Consider the following 25,295-nt stretch of genomic DNA (forward strand, 5'->3'; position numbering starts at 1 on the left):
TAAGTCAGATCGTGTTACTGTCGTGCTCAAACACTCCCATAGCTTCCTACTGCGTTGAGATGGAATCTAAACAATCCTTAGAGAACCAGCCCCCTCCTACTCTCTCTTTGCTCACTTGACTCCAATCACACTCACCTTCTTGCATTTCCTTGAGCTCGCCCACACTTTCCTGGCCCAGGGTCACCACCCTCACTAACCTCTCGCCTGGGACACCTTCCCATTCAGGTCCCTGCTCAAAGAGGCCTGCTTATCCAAAATGCCAATCCCCGTCACCCTATCTTCTCTTATCTTGCTTAACATTTTCCTAACAGCATTCATTATGGAGACCGTGTTTCATATTTGTTTGTTATTTGCCTCCTTCCTGAATATGAATTCTACAAGAGCCGAGACTTGTTTATAATTATATCCCCGGCACTGGGCTACGCAGCACCTTACAGGAGGAGGCATTAAATACTGACTGAATGAAACTCACTCCACAAAATAACCACTATTAACACTTTCGTGTAGATCCTTCCAGATGTTTTCTACATACACGCAAACTGTTTTTCAGAAACAAATGCTTTCAATGCCACTGCTTTCAGAATGTCTGTGTATATGCATGTGTATTTTCACACACACTCTTTACATAGATTTCCAGAAGCAGAAGTCCCCAAGTTCCCCTCTGGCCACTTCAGACTAAGTCTTCTATCTCTGCCCATGTTCCAACCTTTCACCTGCCATATTCCTTCAGACCCGCTCCATCTCCTTTTGATGTTCAATTTCGTCAATATTCATTGTCTCTTTTCTATTTCCTGTTGATATGCTTTGATCTTAGTTTTTTTTTTAAGAAAAAACAGTACATTTTTCCTCAGATCTCTTCTCCTCTCTGCTATTTTATTACTTTTCGTCCTGTAACTATAAGCACTTGAGACAGTGTATCGGTCTCCTGTTTCCCATAGCTCAATTGCTCCATAGGTCCCCCTAAACTCTGCCTTCTGCCCATAGGAGTCTAATAAAACTGTTTTCCAAGCTCACCAATTACTTTCTAATCGCTAAACCCAAAAGCTTTCCCCAGTATAATTTCCTAGATCTCTGATGAGCACCTAAAAATAATTACTATGACAATTCTTTTCTGGCCTCATGGCAGGCTTTGCACTCTAGGATGGCCATGATTGAATGAGCCTCACCACACCCCACTTCTTCAAAATGAGTATTCAATCGCCTGCAAGTTTGTTCACCCTTTTCCTGGAAAGGTAGCAGAATTTAGCTGATCAAATATCAAAACCATTTGACCCACAATTCTCTGGAATTTGGAAATAGTTCTAGTCTGTCTTATACCCAAAAAGACAAGTATCAGGTACTTGAACAAAACTATATAAGCAGTAACTTTCCCATTTCTAATTAAATAGTCTTGTGATAAAAACTGATCTAATTGATCCCTCTAGTTCAAGTCTTTAGGGTTTTGGAGTTTCTCTGTCCCCATCCCATAAATTGATGTCTAGTAGTAAGCCCTAACTTGTATCCTAGCTACTTGGGCCCAGCTTCCTGTTTTGTTTCTATTGGCCCCTGTTTGCTGTGGAACTGGGTTCTATTCCCCTTCTGGCTTTTTCATTTAAGTGGATTCCACTATTACACACAGTATGCTACTGACTGTTAACACTAATTCTGAACTGTGTCCGCTTAGTATTTCCCCAGATTGAATCTCTTTGATCTAGATGCCTATACACATTTGAAACTCCAACTACATGTTTCTTGAGTGCATAGAACTTGACTATCTTATTCATGACTGTATCCTCTTTGTATCACTGCTATCTGGCCTTTAATAGATGCTAAATTGACAGTTCTAAATGAGTAAATAAATGAACGCTCTAAAGTGAATTTGCCATATTTCTGTTTGAATTTTGTTTCTGTTTTTCAGCTCACTCTTAGAAAGCAACACCTCATTCTCAGCTTCACTAAGCTTCTGCTCACGTCTGGCTTATTTTCCTTCCCTTGTTTCATTTCTGCTTTTGTTCCCCATGTTCAGCTTGGACAGCTTCATCTCGTGAGGTCCTCTAACTCCCCTTCAATGCTGCTTCTCTGTCAATAAGACTGGAAACAATTAGAAAGAGTCACACCTATCGCTACTAGGAACATCAGGAAAGGGATGATTTCTTGCATTACTGGTGGAAATATGTAGTGTTACTGCTATGGAAAACAATCCGATCAGACAGCATCAATTAAAATTAAAAAACATACTCTCAAACCAGGAGTTCCAACGTGGGAATCTCTGCCACAGCAATAAAACTAGCAATACATAAGATGTCCGTATAAAGGGGCATTTATCGCAGCACTGTTTATAACGGTTTAGAAAACTGGAAATAAATGCCCATCATAGGACAAATGACTTAATACATGATCCTATGTCCATATCACGGTATGACCAGGAATTCATGCTATTGCACATTACCTGAAAGGACTGCTGAATGAGAGAAGCAAGCTGTAGAGAAACTTGCATAGGATGATATCACTTCTGTAAAATGAAACAATTACCAACTCTTCCCTATATATATATGCACATATATATGCATGTGCATATATATGCATATTTTTATTGAATTATATGAGTACAGAGAAAAATACAGATAAACTCCTATAAGATGTGAACACTGAAGCATGGGTTACCTGGGTATGAATGGGCTTGAGGACGGTGGCATTGATGTGAGTGGAGGAGGAAAGTGAGATAAAGAAAGGAACAAAGTCCTCCCCACAAAAAAGACTGCTTTTTAAAAAAACAGATAAATGTTCACATTCATCCATTTCTATAAAAATAATAGCAAATATTTTGATAGTTTCTACTCTATACTAGGCATTGTCTTAGTGCAAAATATATTACATTTATTTAATCTTCCACCAACTCCATGAGGGAGATACTATTATACTCATTTTTACAGGTGATGAAACTGGAGCACAGGAAAATTAAGAGACAAGCTAAAGTCACACAGTGAGAAAGTGGTGGTTTGAATTTGAATCCAGACAGTCTGACTCCACAGACCATATTCTTAACCATATGTGATGATGCCTCTTAGGATATGTGCAGTGTATAAAGAAAAGAAATTAAAAGTAGTTCTTAAAGATGCACACACAAAGTGGTAACTAAAGGACTAATATTGCTTTTAAATTGTGCATTTCACTAAACCAGACTAATCTTTTCCTTTATTTGGAACTGACTGCATTTTTTTAAGTTTTATATTTAGCTTTTTTAATTTTTTAATTTAATTTTATTTTTTATACAGCAGGTTCTTATTAGTTCTCCATTTTAACTATCTTTAATATGAGCTAATATTACTTTGCAGCTCGTGACTTCTGTTCTGAAAGGACTACCTCCTCCTGGATTGCATCAGTTACACCTAAAATGATCTTGGTCCCGATACTCATCAAAAAAACTAAGTATCGAGGATCTCATTTCAAGAGCTGTCAAGGGAAGAGATTAAGTACTTGTTACAAGTGCTTTTTAGATATGATTCTCTTCTGCAGTGAAATATGGATTATCTAAATGGTCTTTTTGGTTGGAATGAAAGAAACTTCTTGTGATTAATGCAAGTGTCTATAATATGTTACCCTCCATTTGATGGGGAGGGACCCAGGTGAAGGAAATATTACTCTCTGAAATTGAAATTAGTAAAAATCAACATACATAACCATCACAAGAAATGACTTACTACAAGAAAAGAGTTGGGGGCTTGAGGTCTAGGTGCAAACTTGACTCTAGTTTACTATGCAGAGTCTGAGTCCTTCCCATGCAGGACCTGCCTACAAAGCGATACTCCTCAAGTTCTCATTCAGCCAAGCAAGCTTCAGAGCTCTGTTTGTTTTCGTCCCACTGAACTTATTTAAGCAGCAGTTTCTTCTTGACCAGAGGAAACTACTGATTTGCCTCATATTGTGAGACCCATCTTCCACTTCAAATTTATACTTTGACATTCTGGTTTCCAAATCATTTTTCGTGCGTGTGAGTTTGTTTGGCCTGAATTCGTGCTCCAAAGTTTAGTCACCTCTGAGTAAGCTGACTAATGGAGATTCTGGACTTGCAGAGAGGGGAAAACATCATTCCTGTGTCACCTCCCACGCCTTGTCCTGTATCCAGCCTTCTTCCCACAATTTGACATCTGTGAGCTGCAATGCCTCACAGAGAAAGGCCTCTGACCATGGAACTGTCTGTCTTTAAAGATACATCTTGATCTTGACATGCATCAAAATGCATATTCAGGCTTTAGAAGAGTGATGCCTAAGGTGATTCTAAGTGATGGAATGGAAGAGGGACAAAATGAAAGATTCTTTCATTCTTAAATAGATTGAGTATGCATCTGAATGCCTGGAGGTGAACTCTGATTGACAGAGAAGATATATATTGGGACAGAGGTCAAAGGTGGACACAGAGGTTTCAGAATTGTCAATGTAGTCATTGTCACTAAAGCATTCAGCCAAAAGAGGCCACTAAGATGTGTGGAGACAGGGAAGGAAGCTAGTGGGTCAAGGACAGACTTTTCTGAAAGAAGAAGAAAGATTTGGTAAAAGAAAGAAAGATGAATAGAAAGAAGTAGAATCTATAATGAATGCTATTGCTAAATAGGAAAGAGTGGGATTTGCAGGATAATTGGAAGAATGGGAGGATTGATATTAGGTGAAAATCAATGGTTCTTAATTAACACCACCCTAAAGAGTAAGGATGATGGGGGCAGAGAAACAGATGATTTATACAAAATAAGGTAAATCCCGTTAAAATAAATTATAGACCTTGTAGATGGTCAGGCATATTGTGCTAGTTTGTTATTTTTTTTTAATTTCTAAGTATTGAGTTTATGTGTAGAGGAGCATATGCGCACAGAACAGGAGCTATTTACATCCAACCAATAGTCTGCCTTCATAAACAAAGCAAGCTGTCATTACTAAAACATGAAACCTTGGATAGGTGGCCTTATGCCCACGATCCAGAGGTCAGCTCACTGAAAGGCTCTTCACATTACAGACACTTACTGTAGCCTGACCCTGTTCCATCTGTCATGACTTTACTCTGCACACTGGGTTTTCTCCTACAAGTGGAAATAACAAACCTGAAAATCTAAGTTTATAAATCCATGGATAAAAACAGATTAAAAACATAAAGAAGAGAAAGGTTTAGCCTATTTAAGAAGAGAATTATCATAGATGTTAAAAAAAACTTCACATATGCAATGGGAAGAATATGAATCAGCTCTTTATGAAAAGGCAGAATAGTGAGAGGTATAAGAAATAGAAAAAGAAAGTGGAGTTTGCACCACTACATTATGCTAGCAATTTAGGCACTCAGATAGCAGGATGGAGACAGGATGATGAGGTCATCTGAGGGACTACTGCCTGACAGAACCAAGAAAGAGGGAAGAAAAAAAATGAGATTGTCTGCAGAATATATAGTGTTTTCCTCTTCTGATCATCAAAAAAGGATAAAGAGATGCTGAACACTGAACTTCCTAGGAAAGACAGTATAAGGTAGAAAAGACCCAATCTCAATGTATTTAATAACTTTTGAGTGTTTTGTTAGTTTCAAGGCAAAGTATTGAAGACACTTAGAAAGGTTAAAATTTAAAATCACAGAACTACTAAGCTGACTTATGTGAATTGTCTTAACTATTAAAGCTTAGAAATATTTAGGTATGAAAATGAAAATCAGAATTAGACTAACTTACATGGTAATTGATGACAAAGGAATTGGTATTTATTTTGTGCCTTGTTAGTATATTATTTTATAGCTCACTCTTCATTAGCAGTGAGCTAATCAATATTTTCTCCAGTGCAATAAACAGCTCAAAGAAGCATTCTGTTATTTCTATTAGCATTTTGGCAGCATAATATTGGATAAGAAAGGACTTTGATGTGTAGAAAGAGGTTGGGTTTTTTTCCATAATTTTTCTGGTTTGGGTTTTGTTTTTTTATCTCCATGATCTCAGTATCTACTTCTGGGTTAAGTTCCCTCTTTACTCAAGCACCCTGCTATCACTCCACCCCTACCACCAATACTACCTAGTGATAGTTTCCAAATTTTAGGCACAGATTTTAAGCAAGAAGGAGCCAAGTAACGAGAACTACACCTAGGAATTCGTATTTCAAGAGTTATACACTAGCACACAACCAAAAAATAGAAATTAATGTTAGAAATATTTACTGGAAAGGGCCTTGAAAAAACAATGGTGCCTTTATCCATCCAGAGCAAATTCTTGTTGCAGGAAAGCCACAGTATAAGATTAAGAAAGCCACCATATAACATTAAAAAGGCAATTAGAATAAATAAATCATCAGTGGCCAATGTAGAGCCAGAATTTCTTTAAAGTTGGTTTCCTCAAGAAATAGACTTGGAGATGGGATAATAGGCTTGTTAGGGCAAGCACTCAGGAATAACACCTACAAGGGAGTGAGAAGAGAAGAATGAGGAAGAAAGAAAGGATAACAATGATGCAGTTGAATCAGAGTCTTCACTTTATCCCATGGGAACATTAAACCTGAGACAGCCCTTTAACGATGGTCTGAATTGAGAGGGTAGGAACACTGAATGCCTGCACTGAGCAGTCATTGGATGTAAAGTGTTCCTGGGCAGGACAAGGCAGCTCTTTTTGGACCTAAGGTAATTCCTGCAACGGACTCAGATGTGAACGGTCTGCAGAAGACACTCCCAGAAGCTAAGGAAATGTGTGCTTCGTCATACATTCATTGGCAGACAGCAATGTTTAATTAGTCCACCCCTGTGCCTCTCCAATCAACCTGCTTTGTATAAGTTCAATTCATCTTGAAATCACTCCTCCCGGATTTATGTCAGTCTCTCTTCCTGGAGATTCTCACAAGGGGGAATTTAGTAGAAGTAAGTCAAGTCCTTGCTGCTGCACCTGATCTCGGCGCCATAATTAATACACATCATCTCCCTCTTCTACCACCCATTCTACAGTCTCTTCACCCTTAACCAACACCTCTGTTGGCCTAAGGTTGCTTGATGCTCCAGACTGTCATCCCTGCGAGGTCTACGACTGGTCACAATGTCCTTCTCAGTGTGGCTGCTGCACTGTCCATTCACTTTCAGAATTGGTCAGGGGGATACGCTGAAGATGCTCCTGTAGATTACTTTGATGACAAGCATTTCTTCTTACCCCAGTTGTGTTGCAGCAACCCTGACTCTTCCCAATAAATGGAGTCAACCACCCCTACTAGGGTGGTAACTCATTCTCTCACTTGCTGGCCTCTCAGCACAAGGGCTCTGAGGGACAGGTGGCAGCCTAGTCTATAGCTGATGCATTTCCTGGTAGAAGTTTCCTATCTGGGAGCAAGGACTTTTCCCTCGAAGCACAGCTGCAGGGAAGGGAAGCACAAACTACCCAGGTGGCTCACGGAGACTGATGGCAAGTGAGGCCACTTCTACCTCCAACTCTTGGTTCCTGGACCCATATATACTACCTAGTGGGGACATGGCACCATATAATTGTTGTTGATTTAACTTGTATACTGTGTCCAGATGGCCTTCCATTTTTTTAGGGTATCATCTCATCTGAACTGCACATTCAGATAGCTGTTACTTCACCCCATCAGGCTAATGGCTTCTAGTTGGTGTGGTATGTCATGGAACCAGCGCCCCACCTCCTTTTCTGAAAAGTGAGTTCCTTGGTCCCAATATAATGCTGGGAACCCATGTTAGTGGAAGGAACACTCAGTAAGCCCTTGAACAGTGGTGCTGAGACCCTATGAGTAGTCAATGAAAACCCATATTTAGAATATATGTCAATTCCAGTCAAGATGAAACACTATCCCTTCCACCCTGGAAGAGGTCTAGGTAATCAACTTGCCACCCAGTGGCTGGTTGGTCACCTTAATAGACGATGCCATATTAGGGGTTCAAAATTACTGAACTGTTGAACATTCAGAAATAGGATTAACAGATCAGCCTTAATGAGTGGACTCCCATGCCGTAGGGCTCATGCACAGCCTTACTCTCTATTGGCCTGAAGTACTCTGGCCATGCATTCATGTCCCAGCATTCCCCAGTATGGAAGCTTTTACCCCAAAGACCAAGAAATCAACACGATGGTTCTGCCACACCCAAACATGAACATGCCATTTATAAATGTGGGTGCTGGGAAAATGAACACTGGGTGTTTCTAGGAATCCAGTGAACTTCCTATGACCTGAACCTGAGCCAGGACTCCACTTATTACCCAGCCCCCACGCCCTCATAGTCAACCATTTCTCAAAATGTTTTCCCCAGTTACTTGAGTATATGACCATAGGTACCTTTGGGGAAGATCTGGTACTGTATTTACAAGCTGAGATTTTGCAGGTCCCCCCTCCTGGGAATCTGGCCTCTCTTTCAGTCAATGGGCTCTGGATTTAAGAACTGGATAGTTACAGGAGGCAAGGGATCTTGACTTTTTATTGGAATGATCACCCTTCCTTTACCTCTTTTGATTGTATACACTGAACAGTACTTATGCTGGCTAACCATCTATTTTACCCTCAGAAAAGCTATGTTTCACTAACCATCTCTCTAGCTTTCTGCAGGTCGTTTCTTTATGGCTGCCACTCCAACCTCACTGCTGTTTATGATAAATGTACCCACCTCACTTATAACAGATAAACACTGCTACCTGGCCCCTCATTTTGGGATCCTATCATCGTCATTGCTATCAGGGAGCCCAGTTCTTTAACAGTATCTCCTATCATATCATCCCTATGGACAGTCACCACTGGGCTTCTCAGTGATGCTGATGCTTCTCTCAGGAGCTCATTCCTTGTTGCTTTGGAAAATGGAGTATACTGTGGGCCCTTCCATAGAACATTATCAGCTGATGAGTTATCTGCTCTTACATAGTATGCACATTCTGGAATGCCCACTACTGTGTGCCTTTTAATCCCTTCTTTTGCTGTCTGCCACAGCAATACTGGAACTTTTATTTTACTTCCTTAGGCCATCACCTTCTTAAAATATCCAAAAGCCATTCTAGCAGCATATCAGCACTGTCTCCTGGTACCCCTGTCTTAAAAGAAGTGCTCACTTTGCAACCCCATATGCACTCTCTTGACACATCCTGGTATATGCTAGCTCCATCCTGCAGGTCCTTCAGAGCATGGACCACTTAGCAGATCAGCATTGCCTCAGTTAGATAATTTTTGACTTAATCCTAGTCAATGGTCTGGTGGCCATGAGGAACTGTGTGGGCAGATCCTGAGGGGGCATACCTTGGCTTAAAAGGCAGAAGTCACTGCATCGTCTTCAAGAGAAGAGGGAGAGGCACCAGTCTTAAAAAACACGAAATGGGCCATTTCTGCAGGCCTAAAAGATTCAGAAGTTTGAGTGCACTGACCCATACATTCCCATCTCAAGTCTCAGGTTGCTGCCCCTGCACAGTCAGGACCCTCACTTGGCATAGCAGACTTCTTGGGATTTAGAATTCAACTTTCTCTAAGACAAAGTTACTCTTATATGCATCCTGGATCTGATCTTCAGTTTTCCCCACCCCTTTCTACAGAATATGAGAATCTTTTTATATATTGCCAAGGAGCTCCCCTAGCTATCACTCTGCTTTAAGCTGATTTATCTCCCTCATCCTTGTTTCTTCAATGCATTCATAGTCTCCAGAAACAGCCATCTAACCTTATAATTCCTGATTCCCTGGAATCTCTCAAATGCCTGGGATATTTTACATGCCCATGCATCTCTTCCACTAGTCTCCCATCCGAGTTCACCAGTTCGGCACTGGTGAAAGTTTGTAGAATACATCACTACTTTCTAGGAGTGGCCAATATTCTATTTACCCGGAGTAAGAGAGTCCCTGTTATCAGCAGGCTGGCAGACAACTAAGCTCCAAAATCTCCTTTAGATTCTGCTTCCTAGGACCACTCCTGGCACTATGTGTCTTAAGTCGGTTTCTGGAGAAACACACACTGAGATGCAGATTTGCATTCAGATGGTGTATTGGGTGGGGTGTGCTTTCCGAAACACTTGTAACAGGAGGAGGGAAGCAGGATTGCCCAGAGAAAGGACTTGCACTTAGATGTAATTGCAACATCGGATTCAGGTGATCTCACAAGAGGCTCTGAGGCTGGATGGTCCTACTGAGATGTTTCTAATAGAGGCAATGAGTCCCAGAATTATAGTCCTACACTGACCAGTTATTGAATGGGGCCTGCTCTTGAGTGAAGGTGCACTATTAGGCAAAAGTGCTTCTTTTGGCTGAGGGCAATTCCCGGGGTAGGAGTCAGCTGTGAACTGACTGCAGCAGGGGTGTCAGCAGTACCATTCTTCAGCCACAGGGGAAATGAGTGCCTCACACCTCAAGAATGGGCCTCGGAAACACAGCAGATTATCCACTGTAGCATCAAAGCCACAGGTGACATCCTGCAATAAAGAAAACCAGGTAATCTGTGCAAACTGTGCCCCAGACTGATGGCTGTAGCCTGAAAGAATTTTCCCATTCAAATCCGATTTGACATCCCTCTTAGTCAAACAGTCAGGCAGAGCTGCCTTGACTGACACCTTTTCATAGAAGAAAGCTGCCAATAACTGGCCAGAACAGGGTATATTTTCTTCTGTAGCAAGGTTTTTCCACCATAATTAGAGTCAGCATGGCATAAATCACAGCTGAACAATGGTTCTGAACACATCTTTATACGTTATGAGCAACTACCCGGTATATTTCAGGACTAGTTAACGTCCTTGCTTCCTCTGATCTGGGAGATTTAATGAATTCCAGGGGGTTCTGGTAGAGTTGTAAGCCTTTAGCAAGCCAAATGCTCCACATAATTAAATGTAGATTGAGGAGAGTTCTGCCTGAAAATCAGAGTGAAACAGCGTAACATATGGCCTGCGTGTCAAATTTAAAAGGATATTTGTAGAAAGAAGTGTGCCTATCTGGAGGCAAATGGCCATAAAGCCTGTGAAAAGAAAATTCTGGAATAGTTTCAAGGTTAAAACTCAATGCTGCAAAGGTGATCCAGAGTATTAATGCTGAAATTTCTCTCTTCCTTTTCGATCACTTTTGCGAATCTACATAAGCTTCATATGTCGATTCCGTGAGTTTAAAATTTGGAATGAGTACCCCATAAGGAAAGGGGAAGAAGAGCCAAGTTTTCAACTCAAGGTTAAGTATGTGCTTATTTGCAATGCAAACTAACTGATAACAGAAGACAGAGAAGGGAAGAGAAAAAAGTATCTCACTTAGATTTAATGCAGACATTTTCACTCATGTAAAAGTGTACTTATCACACATCTCTGATTAAGGAACATGCAAACAAACAAACCAAACAAAAACGTTCAAAGCTTTAAGTAAAAATTCTCAAGTACAAGTGTTTTTTTTCTCATCATTGCAAGCAGGGTTAACCCCCTTGTGTGATGTAAAACGGAAGGCCACTGTCTATCCACTCCTGAAGCTCCTTAACCCAGTGCTTCCTTACTCACTCTCAGAAGATGATGTCAAGCTTATACAGCACTTTTAAGGGAAAAAAACCAAAACTGCTGACTGGAATTTCCTCAACTTCTTGCTGCTAAACCTCTTTCCCACCTGTTATGATAAAGGAGAGTTCCTTCAGCTGTACACCGCCAATCTTCCAGCCTGCGGTCCTATCCCACCCCCTACAAAATTCTCAGAAAGTTTCTGTAGTGATTGTGCCTTTTCTTTCCTGTGCTTTTGTTTTTCTCCTCTTTCTCCACTGGAACATTTCAATCAGCAAGGTAGCATGTGTTACTCGCACTATGCTAGCTGCTTCTATACTTTCATCTTAAATAAGACTCTCCAGCTTAACTCACAGTTTGCATTCTCACCACTGAAAATGCTCTTGTTGATATTACCAATAATTTCAATGTTGCTAAATTATCTTTTCTGAATTTGCAGTAGATTTTTTTCCCCTGTTGACTAATCCCTACTATATGGCCAGGCCACCCAAGATGGCTGTTCTCTTGCTCTCTGTACATCCCCTACTTGACCAGTCCCTGCTTCATCTACCTCCTACTCACATAATTGACTTTCCCTCTTAATCACAGAGCCTAGCCCAGGCTAGTGATTGTTCTAATCTTTAGATCAGAACTATCTCTACTATGATAGTTTTTCAAAGGGACATGCCCCCCCCACCCCGATTATCCTGGTAACCAATGAGCCAACCTGACACCAATTCCCTCTATAATTCGTTATCTCCCTCCCCCCACCCCACCCCTGTGAAGACTGCTGCCATGCCCTGCCCACCATCTGATGCATATGGTGGGGTGTCACTCCAGGACCTGGCTTCAGACTTGTAAGATCCCCAATATCCATTAAACCATTAATGTCTCTGTCACTGACTCCTGGCTCTTTTTTCGGTTTCCAGGATGGGCAAGTACAGGGCTTGCAGGCCTGCAGGATGCAGCCCAACATCTATTTCTTTGACTATCATGTCTCTCCAAGCTCTTGATCCCTTTCTTCTCTGGCCACTCCTCGTCTACTCAATCTTTAAGTGTTGGCATTCCCCAAGATTTGTCACTAGTCACTTTTCCTGTCTTACTTTTTATCATCTCCTTAAGTGAGTTTATTGTTTTAGATAGCTATTTCTGCATAATATATAATGAAATATTAGTGGCATACATCTTGCCAATGAATCTGTAAATCAGTTGGATTCCAGATAATCTGGACTGGATTTGACTTGCTTTGTCTTCAAGGGGCAAGTTAGGTCCAGGTCTGCTCACATCTTTCACACTCCTTGTACCAGCAGCTCACCAAGGCTGGTGAAAGGCTATCGCACAACAGGGCAAGCCCAACTGCCTAAGCACATGTGACTGGGTCACATTTGTTAACATGCCATTGGCCAAAGCAAGTCACATGGCAAGCCCTAAGTCTGGGAACAAGGAAGTAAATTCTTTTCATGGTGGTGGGGAGGGGAGGAAGTAGCTGAATAGTGATTTAATCTCCTATATTAATCATGTATTTATGACTAATGAATCTCAATATATATATCTTCAGCTCAGAATTTCCTCTTAACTTTTGACCTGTATATGGGGTTGTCTACTTGACATCTTCAACTGGTTTTTCACAGATACTTCAACATTAACATATTCAAAATTCATTATCTCCCTTGTCAAATTTTATCTTCCTTCATGATTCCCTAACTTAATAGCACCATCATTCACCAAGTTGTATGATCCAGGCAACCAGGAGTATCTTTAACACCTTCTTCTTAACTACGCCCAAGAAAACAGAATTAATCAACAACTGACATTTATTTTCAACCCAAAATATATATATATTTTTTAAATCTCCAGGCCCACATACAACTTAAGGATACTATCTCTTGCCTAGACTATAGCAATAGCTTCCTGACTATTCAACCCCACATCAAATTTGTTCTACCAAACTCAAATCCATTCTCAACAATGTACCCTGATATTTTTTCAAACAGGACTTATTTTCACTGATCTTGCCCACTGACCATATACACACACACACTTAAATACCTTCAATAACTTCAACAGCCTTCTCTTGTCCCTCTTCCTTTGTTTTACTTTGTGCTCCAGCCATACTAATCTTTCTTCTATTTGTCAAAAAGTTCATGTTTCTTCTCCCTCAGGCCCATCATCCATATCATTTCATCTTTTAGAATGACTGTTCTTTGCTGTTTTTCCCAGCTATTTGTTCATCCTTCACACGTCATCTCAGAAGTCATTCTACTTACTGTATAATCGCAGCATTCTGCACTTCTTCAGACTCTTAAGAAAATTATGACTAAATTACCAATTGTGGTGTTTATTCCACCCCTACCCATCTGCAGCCTTCTCCCAGAAATAGAATCTAAGCTTCATGTGAGCAAAGACCATGTCTTACTTGTTCGTTTCCGTAACCTTAACACCCAGTTCCTGGTACTTAATACATAATTAATAAATAAGTATTTGTTGATTTATTGACTAAGTAAATAAATCCTAGATTATCACTGAACATTAGTGTTAAAATGATTCTTAAGACGACCTTAAAATAATCTCCTTTAACCCTCAGGCTTATGCCTGAATTCTCTGTGAATTCTTCCTCTTCATAATTCCGAGATTGAAGAAAGTTTCCAGTATCCTTGAATCAGTTAGTTTTTGCACATTTAGAGTCATGAAACACTTTTTTTTAATGTTTTTTGTCCATACTATCTACAGAAAATTGAAACCCATACTTCCTTAGAATGTAAAAGTTAAAATCAGTGTTATAAGCATAAGTCCTTATGTCTGTGATATTCTTAGAGTAGCAGTGCTACATAAATTAAATGAAAAAGTAATATCACTAATAGAATCAGAAGACAAGCCACAGACTGGGAGAAAAATATTTGCAAAACACATAACTGATAAAGGACTGGTATTCACAATATACAAGGAACACTTAAAACTCAATAATGAAGAAATTCCCTGGTGGTCCAGTGGTTAGGACAGGGCGCTTTCACTTCGGTGGCTCAGGTTCAATTCCTGGTCAGGGAACTAAGAACTCGCAAGCCATGCCATGGGGCCAAAAAAAACAAGAAACAAAAAAACCTCAATAATAAGAAAATAACCCAATTAAAAAATGGGTAAAAGACCTGAGCAGACACCCCACCAAAGAAGATAAACAGATGGAAAATAAGCATATAAAAAGAGGCTCAACAGAATATGTGATCAGGGGATTCCTAATTAAAACAACAATGAGATACCACTACATACATATTAGAATGGCCAAAATTCAAAACACTGACAGTAGTAAATGTAGGCAAGTATGTGGAGCAACAAGAACTCCCATTTATTGTTGTTGGGAATGTAAACTGACACAGCCACTATGGAAGACAGTGACATTTTTTTAATGAAGCAAAACATATATTAACCATACACTCCAACAATCATGCTACTTAGTATTTGCCCGAATGAGTTGAAAACTTCTCGAATGACAAAAACCTGCACACAAATGTTTATAGCAGCTTTACTCAGAATTGCCAGAACGTGGAAGCCTTCAGTCAACAAATCAATAAACAAACTGTGGTACATCCATAAAATGAAATATTATTCAGTGACAAAAACAAATGTGCTATCAAGCCACAGAAAGAAATGGATAAAACTTAAATGCGTATAGGTATGTAAAAGAAGCCAGTCTGAAAAAGCTGCATCCTATATGATTCCAACTATATGACATCTGGAAAAGGCAAAACTATGAAAACAGTCAAAAGATCAGTGGTTGCCAGGGGTTTTCTGGAAGGGGGAAAGGAAAGATTAGGTGAAACATAGATGATTTTCAGGGTGGTGAGTTTATTATGTATAATAGTGTAATGGTGAATATATACCATTATACATTTGCCCGAACCTGCAGAATGTACAACACTGAGTGAACCCTTATGTAAATTATGAACTTTAGTTAAAAATAATGTATCTGTGTTGGCTCATCAATTGTAATAAATATACCACATTAGATGTTAATAATGGAGAAAACTGTGTGAAGATGGCAGTTGAGAGGGTATATGGGAATTCTCTACTGTCAGCTCAATTTTTCTGTAAACCTAAAGCTGTTCTAAAAAATTTCCTATTAATTCTTAAAAGAAAAAGGATACAGGAAACACTCATATTGTAAATAATCTGTAGTTAACACAGAAAAAAAAAAAGATATTCTTTAGCTCCTAGCACCATGATTGTTGTGTTCCAAATGGACTTTATAATTTGTAGTGTATTGGGCATGAACAGTGGATGTGGGAAAACACAGTGTTTATTGAAGTTGGTTAAAAATAAAAGTAATACAATCTTCATTCTCTACTGTTGACAAATAAATTAAGGATAGGATGCTGAGAATTTGGTCGTTAATTTACTTTTCAGATGACTGTTTAGTTTCCTAGTAGCAGTCTTCACCCAATTTTTTCTTGCTCCCACTGAATTCTTCCATAAGAGAGTGGACAGATGCTTAGCAGCTGTTGCTGCATGTCAGGAAGCAGCTTTATAACTCTATCTCTCAGTGAAATAAATACAAAGTGTAGGTTACAGAAGTTCCAGTTCTCACATCAGTGGTATGTACTGGGAATGCTATAATGGCTACCACCTGATACATGCAGAGGAAAGCAAGTACAAAAAATGTTCCATGCACCTCATGCCTTTCTGAAAAATGATAGCTTTCCCCCAAGACATACGGAAACAACTGCTTTCCTGAATGTGTAATGTCTCAGGGTACAGACGAAGCCAGTAGGCTTGACAGATAACAGCAAGGAGAGAAATATATGAACATTTCTCTGTGGGTCATAATGTGTCTTACTAGAGTTACTGCCTCTATTAAAATGAGATACAATATATTAATTGTATGACTACAGGAGATAGAAACAAGGCCTGGAGCAAAGCTCCAAAACAGCATGGAAACTGTCACTTCCCCAGTTCAGCCTTCTCTAATTAAGCCCCAGTGGGGTCACCTGTTCATTTCAGTAATGGGCACTTCTCAGGATAAATGATATTTAAACACACAGAAAAATTCCTGTGTCCAAATTGGTTATCAATTCAGATTCTTCCGATGGCAGTGACTGCAAATTGGTACACACTCCTCCAATGTCTGTTTACCAGCAAGCAATTGTGAGTTAATGAGCAATTGTGAGTTAATGCCTCTTCAGAGCAGACCATGGCTGTAGTTAAGACCCAAGTCATCAAAGGGCAAGAGAAACCCAAGCACCAACAATATGGAGCAATATAGACAATTCAGTTTGGCAGGAACTAATACCACAACCAGAATGGCAGCTCTCTGTTTGCCATTTTTGTAGTTTTCAATTCAGCTGATTTAGGGAGTTCTCTTTTCCTAGAAAACCTGCAGCCATGTCTAATATCTTTTCTGTGAGGACTCATAGAATGTTGAGAGAGAATATGCATGCGCACATCGTACTGGCTCCCGTGTGGCCGTACCTCTTTGCTCATCCACATCTACATTTGTCTCCTGTCCTTGCATTTCTCTACCTGCTTCCAGGGCGAATCTAGTCTTCTTCCTCAACACCAGTGCTCAAACACCTTTTAGTGCTCATTTCTCTTTTCCTTTCTATGACCTTATTAAATTTCCAAAGACATGAAACAAACAAAACTGTGTCTCAAATTGAAAACCACAAAAACTGGCAAAGCAGTTCATAATGGATACTTACTTTGTCCCATTTTTTTCAAATCTTGAATTCTTAAAGGTAGAATTTATTTTTTCCAAATGAAAAGTCCATGAACATAGATACAGAGTTAAAACTAGCTAATTAGATGATAAAGAAAGGCCACCAGTTCCAGCAGAAAACAATCTATGAGGATTGATTCAATAACTGTGATGTACAACTGGGGCCATATCTGACTTGAGCCAGAGGTGAGCTGCTGATCTAGAAGAAAAACCCACACACCCCATTCACCTGGTCATTTTCACTCCCCAGAGCTTTGCATACTTCCCTGCTGCATTATTAATAAAACAAGTGAGCCCTAGGAGGACATCTATTTTACTACGCTATTATTCCATAGGGTGGTGTCCTAGGTTAATAAAGCCTCATTAACAGTTGCTAGCAGAGCCCCTCAAGCTTTTCAAGAATTCATTTTACAATAATGGAAAGAACATCACAATTTCCCCCCATATCCAATTTCAAATGCCCTAAAGCAAAGAGTAAGAAGTTAGAAACACAAAAAGGTGTATGCTATCTTTTGCAATGTCAAAAACAATCATTCTAGGGGTCACTGTTAGTTACTGAACAACCAGTATAGGCTTAAAAGTGCTGCCATTTTAAAAGTGCATATTATTTTTTTCTTTGTCCTGCACAGCACAGCACTATATCAGACAGCTTATGGGAAGAATCCACTGCTTTTGCCTTGGATTTTCTAAATTTCCCACAAAGGTAACAAGACATTTTTTCTTGAAGCCTCCTAACATACGCACAGTGGGGTTGTGTGCTATATAATACTGTTGTCATTTTTTTAATGCCGGTACCATATTTGTTAGGGTGAATAAAATGCATATTTGCATATGTTTGAAACTTTCATCAAGAGAGACTGATGATTATTAACACATGTTGTCTCAGTAATTAAGAGGTAACTAGGTCATTAAGAACTCATTAATCTTCAGTTTTTTTTATCCCACAGGATCATGTGAGAGGGTGGAACAGGCAAAAAATATGCTTTGCCTTTCCATTGGAAATGAAATAAAAGCCACTATGATAAAGAGTCTGAAATGTGTGGTACTGGCACAAAAACAGAAATATCGATCAATGGAACAGGATAGAAAGCCCAGAGATAAATCCACACACGTGTGGTCACCTTATCTTTGATCAAGGAGGCAAGAATATACAATGGAGAAAAGACAGCCTCTTCAATAAGTGGTGCTGGGAAAACTGGACAGCTACATGTAAAACAATTAAATTAGAACACTTCCTAACACCATACACAAAAATAAACTCAAGGGACTTTCCTGGTGGCACAGTGGTTAAGAATCTGCCTGCTAATTCAGGGGATATGTGTTGGATCCCTGGTCCAGGAAGATCTCACATGCTGCAGAGCAACTAAGCCTGTGAGTCACAACTACTGAGCCTGTGCTCTAGAGCTCGCGAGCCACAACTACTGAAGCCTGAGCGCCTAGAGCCCATGCTCCACTACAAGAGAAGCCACCGCAATGAGAAGCCCGCACATCGCAACGAAGAGTAGCCCCTGCTTGCCGCAACTAGAGAAAGCCCGCATGCAGCAACGAAGACCCAACGCACCCAAAAATAAATAAAAATTAAAAAAAAAAAAAGAATAAAACCTCAAAGTGGATTAAAGACCTAAATGTAAGGCCAGACACTATAAAACTCTTAGAGGAAAACAGAGGCAGAACACCCTATGACATAAATCACAGCAAGATCCTTTTAGACCCACCTCCTAGAGAAATGGAAATAAAAACAAAAATAAACAAATGGGACATAATGAAAAGCTTTTGCACAGCAAAGGAAACCATAAACAAGATGAAAAGACAACCCTCAGAATGGGAGAAAATATTTGCAAACGAAGCAACTGGCAAAGGATTAATCCCCAAAATACACAAGCAGCTCATGCAGCTCAATATCAAAAAAACAAACAACCCAATCCAAAAATGGGCATACGACATAAATGGACATTTCTCCAAAGAAGATATACAGATTGCCAACAAACACATGAAAGAATGCTCAACATCACTAATCATTAGAGAAATCCAAATCAAAACTACAATGAGGTATCACCTCACACCAGTCAGAATGGCCATCATCAAAAACCTACAAACAATAAATGCTGGAGAGGGTGTGGAGAAAAGGGAACCCTCTTGCACTGGTGGTGGGAATGTAAATTGATACAGCCACTATGGAGAACAGTATGGAGGTTCCTTAAAAAATTAAAAATAGAACTACCATATGACCCAGCAATCCCACTACTGGGCATATACCCTGAGAAAACCATAATTCAAAGAGTCATGTACCACAATGTTCATTCTGATGAACCTAGGGGCAGAACAGGAATAAAGACGCAGGCCTAGAGAATGGACTTGAGGACACGGGGAGGGGGAAGGGTAGGCTGGGACGAAGTGAGAGAGTAGCATGGACATATATACACTACCAAATGTAAAACAGATAGCTAGTGGGAAGCAGCCATATAGCACAGGGAGATCAGCTCGGTGCTTTATGACCACCTAGCAGTGGGGTGGGATAGGGAGGGTGGGAGGGAGACGCAAGAGGGAGGGGATATGGGGATATATGTATACATATAGCTGATTCACTTTGTTATACAGCAGAAACTAACACAACGTTGCAAAGCAATTATATTCCAATAAAGATGGTTAAAAAAAAAGAGTCTGGAATGTGGATCTCTGTTTCGTTCAGTTTATATTTCAACTGCAGAACTACTTATTACTTTAGACTATGTACTTTCATTTTGTTTAAAAAGATATATCTTCTAACAGTGGTCCAGATATAAATGTTTTGTTAAATATGTTTTTTCCCAGACTTGGCAAAAAAGTTATAATTTTTATTGGTTTCATCCGTACTTGAGTAATAAAAACACTCTATTTTTTGTCAACTCCTTGTCATTCTTCGAATGCTCTTCACCCTTGCATGCTTTTTGCCTCCTTTCCCATTTTATGGAATTCCTTTCCTTCCTATCTCTCTCTCTCTCTCTCTTTTTTTTTTAAATTCCTGACTACCTCCAACTTCTCACCCAAAATGTAAGGTCATTGTATTGCTTTAATGTATAAAATCTTATTTCCTGGAGCGTTGCACAACTAAGTCAGAGATTTCTTAGTGTCAAGAACAAAGACTTTCATTTGTAAAATAGTCCTGAGTGATCCTCTTTCTTAAAGGAGAGTTTCAGCATTTTTCTGAAGGCTCAAAGCCATTTAAGCCAGACAGTGCAGTAGAAAGAAAAACTCCCGGTATTTTCCTGTAGAATGTTTTTTAATGAAATAATGATTTTGGAAGATGTGAGCCTGACAGCTCACGAGACAGAGATATTCTGATTAGCCAAAGGGTGAGCATCACATGGGTCAGCGGCAGGACACCAGGCTTACTTCTCTGGCTTGAGGCAAATCGGCCCGAGTGAAAGTGCAGTCTGTCTCTTCACCCAGCTGCTGAGCCCAGGCTGCCCAGCCACGATTAGTACCAGCTGTGAGGGCGAGCTTTCTGATGGAGAGATGGCTCGAGTCAAAGCTGCACCGATTCCCCAGCCTGCTGCCACAAAGCACCATTCGCCTATAAAATCTCTGTGTTCCTACCGTCCTAATCAAGCCCCAATCAAAGATACACCCAGCAGCACATTACTTACTTCTTTGTCATCTCTTTTGCCCAGCATCAATAATGAAACCACGAATCAAGTCTGCCCAATGTGCTATTTTGATCAAGCCAAAAAAAAAAAAATTCATTGTGTTTTTACTTCATAGTTCAAATTTGATTTCTGATGGAGACAATGTTCTCTAATAAACAGACATGATTTTACAAAGATTATTAAGAAATCAATGCCTAGTCGTTTCTTAGTTCACACATTAGACAGCAGTCTATGGAAAAAATTAATTTTTACAGAAAATTTATCAAAAGCTCCTGTATCTCCCATCTCCACCTGAACTTCCATGAAACGCCAATGAAAAGACACACAAGGACAGTCAAATACAAGGTCTTCGTTCTACTACAATGTGGATCACGCCACCTGCAAAATCATATACAGCAGCAGCCACTTTTCCGAAACAAGACCAAATTTGGTATCACCACTGTTTCCTTAGGGTGAGAAGTACTGGTATTAGCGTTAAATAACCAACGAGTACATCTCATTTGGAAGAAAATCTGAGGCTGTGTCAGGATGGCAAGCAGTAACTTCGGTGTACATGAAAGTGACTATAAACCACATAAATACATCCCAAGAAATCCACCACAAATGTATTCCTAAATTAATTCCTCCTTAGCTAGATCTTCACAATATGTTTACACGTACCCCAACACCAGCCAACATGATGGGAAATGTGATGGAAGGAGATTCAGAATAGAATATCACCATTTTTCAAATTTTATGTGATTATGTGACCATGTAAAATTTCCAGGGCCCTTCTCAAGGCTATAGAAAGTCTGGTGTAAGAGAAGGCCCTAAAGATTAAGCTTCTTAATTTTACAGCAGATTTCCTTCCAGTTCCATGATATGCTGGGAAGTTCTATACTGAGGTCATTCAAGAAATTTCAACCCAAATGTGACATACCTGTTGACCATTCAGTTGTACCAGAAATGCTTGTTATGCCCGGCTCTGTTCTAGTTATAAAATCTCTAACACTTATATTTTATAATCTAGTGAAAAAGCATACAAAGATGAATAAACAAATCATTTCAGATGGTGTTAAGTGCTGTGAAGAAAACAACAGCAAGAGCATGAGGCACATTCTCAGTGGGGGGATTGCTTTCTCCAGGATGATGATCAGGAAAGATGTCTGTGAGTAGAAAAGTGCAGAGAAGGAGGTGTGGCATCACATTACCTAGAACTTTAGAGGCCATGTTCAGAAATAGGCACTTCATTTTAACTGCCTAGGAAATTGTATATTTTAAAGCAGGACGGTGATGCAAACTGATTGCTCTAACTTCAGCATGAAAAACATCAATATACCTCTATTTCTTATGTCTGGGTGTTTCCCCTTGATTTCTATTATAATCCTTCTAGATAACCTCCTGCAACCGAAAGAGCCCACTCAGCCCTTTGAGTCCAGCTGTCTCTAGTTTGGATTTTAGTCCTATTGCAAACCAGGCCCAGTTCTGACACTGCTGAGAAATTCCTGGGTGGCCAGAGAACCAGTAGATGAAGAAGGACATGGCAGGGTACAGTGCTGGCTGGCATCTGTTCCCCATCAAGAATTTTGGCAAACCCAAATTTGTTTGGAGGGAAAAAGCAGTAATTGCTGTTCAGACTTCCAGACAAATGTGACATACCCAGAGATCCTTACCTAACGCCAGAGGAGGGGTCAGTGGCTTCCATATATAAATTTTCCGTTAAAAAATCAAAATGTAACAAAATCTACAGAACAATACAACTACAATACACAACATTTTGTATTCTTCATTTCAAAAGATGTCTCAGAATCTTGCAACAGCACATAGTTATCATTATAAACATTAGTGTCAACTAAAAGAACGCTGCGTTCATGGAAATGCATAGGTGTAGAGTTCACAGTCTCAGTGATAACTGTAATGACAACCAACGAAACAACTCCTAGACATTTGTATAAATAAACTTACATTTCTGGGATTCATGGGAAATCAAAAATTCTGCTGGTAACTGCAAGGGAGAGAAAATGAAATGTTTTAATCTGCAAATTTCATATGGAAATAAAATAGATTCTGAAACCTTAAAATATCTGGATTTTGGGAGTGGTGGTGGTGGAGCATGATTTAGTCTTAACAAATTGCACCCTTAATAATACAACAGGAAAGATCACACTGAGTATATATTAACGAGATGTAAAATTTGTTCAGGGATAGAATATTCAGCTCCAGCCAACAAAAACCCAAAGCCAGATTAGAGCTGAAGGCCAAAAAGGCAAAATGCAGGCACCCTAAAGCCAGAGTGGAGAATTGGGCTGAACAATATGTATAAAGAATTGATGTTTTATACTCTCTGTACGGCAAGTTAATCCTATCAGGAGTAAGTATTGATTTACATTTCACATCTAACTTTCCTAGCTTCTGTCAAATTTAATGAATGTTGATGCAGATATTGATTTCTCTAGAAAAAGGAAATTAACAGGACAATGTCCAATTTTGACCTTTACTTAATGAGCCATGTATACATCAAAAGCCTTTTAGAACATGTTGCTGATCAGCCACAGACCTGCAAAAGCAGTCTTATGTACCAAGAAAAAGAAAAAATTCAGACTTTTTAATGATCCCTCAAACTCATAATTACTGTAGAGACAGGGCTCAACAGAAATACAAAAGGGGGCAGTTCCCTTGCCACAATCTCGGCAATGAGAAATCTTCAGTGGCTTGCAGAACGTGGAAAATGGGATATGTCTACTTATAATTCAAATACCATCTTTTACAAGGCCCTGAGGGGAGTTTATTTAATGGCAATCCTGAATAAAACCTCTGGCTGTGTACCTTGATGTCTAAAAATAAGTCCCAGTGCATGTTTGTTTAAATCAGTGCTACTGGAAAAGCTTGACTTCAGTTTTGATGTTCTTTTGGGCAAAAATTCAATTCCAGATCACTGAAAAGAAATCACATATATTCTGTTGATCTGCTGCCTTTAATTATTTCATTTCTTTTCTCTCCAGTGTGGGCTTTGTCTAGAGGATTGGGATGCATGGAAATAATCAAATAAATGTCTAGATCCTCTGAATAAACGTCCTTAACTAGGTATAGAAAGTAGAGTTTTGATCAAATGTTCCATTTAAGGTCATATCTTGTTAATGTGAACTTTAAGAAATGTCCATACTATGTAGTATATTGTAGCATTGTAGTTTTTTTTGTATCAAACTGCTCAAAAGCAATAGCTATTACTAAATCTTGAATATAGTTTGCTAGGTAAATATGTGTGATAATAGTGCTTGTTGTAAAAAGATTCTGATAGCCCAAAGTGTAAGTTATTGGTATAGGGCTGTAAGGAGGTCTATACTTTTTGTTGAATTAATAAATTTTGAAGCTCTTTGCAACTGTCTGCTTGACAACTCTCTTTGTTTAAATTATGGATTTCTCAAACTCAGCAGGTTCAAGGAAGGGCAAATGGAGCTCAGAGACATGATGAAACTGGCCAAAGAGAAAAGAAATAGGAAGTAGAAAGGAGACCAGATCCAAGTGAACCAGTCACACATAATGCAGGGACACACCCAGCATCTTATGAAAGGAGGGCCCCTGTTACTTGCTTTGCGGAAGTGTTCAAATGAATTCCTTGACTACTGAACAACTCTAATTTCTTTAAAAGTTAGAAGAAAAATATTCAAATTGTATATGGTTTACAGATATATATTACCTGAAATAATACATACTTGTAAATTAAACTGTGCATAAACATGTCCTTTCTTTAAATAAATCCATTTGGTCAGTGTATATATATATTATTCTGAATCCCAAGCTACAGTAGAAAGTGGCCTAGTGAGCCTTTTATAAATATTTCTGATTATACTGTAAACCTGATTATATTAAGGAAACTATTGAGAAAATGCCTGCTTTATTAGGTTCTCTCAAGTATTTTTTTTCCTAATATTTTAGCTGAAGCCCAATCATAACATTTTAAATCTGATTTTTGGACTATAATCCATTTAATACACGTAGATACAACGGAAAACAGAATGGAAGAGAAGGACATTTTTTGCAACTTCATGTAGCAAATAGATTTTTTAAATGTTATAAGAAATTTCTCTTAAATAAAAGATTTATAATCAAGACATTGACCTGATTTCAGGGCCAAATCCCATCTCTGCCCTCTCTCATATCCAATACTTACTTTAGCTGTGTAAAATAGTTGAGGTCAGTGATTCTTGACTAAGAAATTCCAGTCTGTATCTTGAATCATATTCTCTTCAATTAGATTCTGTTACATTTCCTAAAACGGAGATTAGAACAATATTTCTGTGTGAGTGAGAGATATTAAGCAAATTATCAAATGAAGTTGTGGAATGTTTCTCTTTAGTCATATTAAAAACAGGTTAGGAAGTCATAGGCGATGGTAGAATTGGTCTCTCCTGAATCAGGGAGTGGGCCACATGACTTCTTGAGATTCTTTCCAGTTCAGTGAGTCCATAATTTTATTTCTTAAAAGCACTAGCGATGTGTAAAGACCCTTCTAGAGCTATGGGATTGGGAATGATTTTATTTTTATACTAATGATATATTGTAGTCACATGATGGTCTT

The 25,295-nt window shown here is 39.2% G+C and overlaps 1 long non-coding RNA gene across 1 annotated transcript in view; it reads right to left on the bottom strand.

The window, feature by feature from the left end:
- The window catches only part of LOC137232978 (uncharacterized), a 47,892-nt gene extending 22,905 nt beyond the window's left edge, over positions 1-24,987 (bottom strand). Inside the window, exons 1-2 of the long non-coding RNA XR_010947260.1 lie at positions 24,888-24,987; positions 22,682-22,721 (exon numbers count right to left, since the gene is read on the bottom strand). This is a non-coding gene — a long non-coding RNA (uncharacterized lncRNA). The remainder of the gene's footprint in view (positions 1-22,681; positions 22,722-24,887) is intronic.
- Positions 24,988-25,295: the final 308 nt, after the last annotated feature.

The sequence above is a fragment of the Pseudorca crassidens genome, chromosome 10, assembly GCF_039906515.1.
Source record: "Pseudorca crassidens isolate mPseCra1 chromosome 10, mPseCra1.hap1, whole genome shotgun sequence".
Lineage (NCBI taxonomy): Eukaryota > Metazoa > Chordata > Mammalia > Artiodactyla > Delphinidae > Pseudorca > Pseudorca crassidens.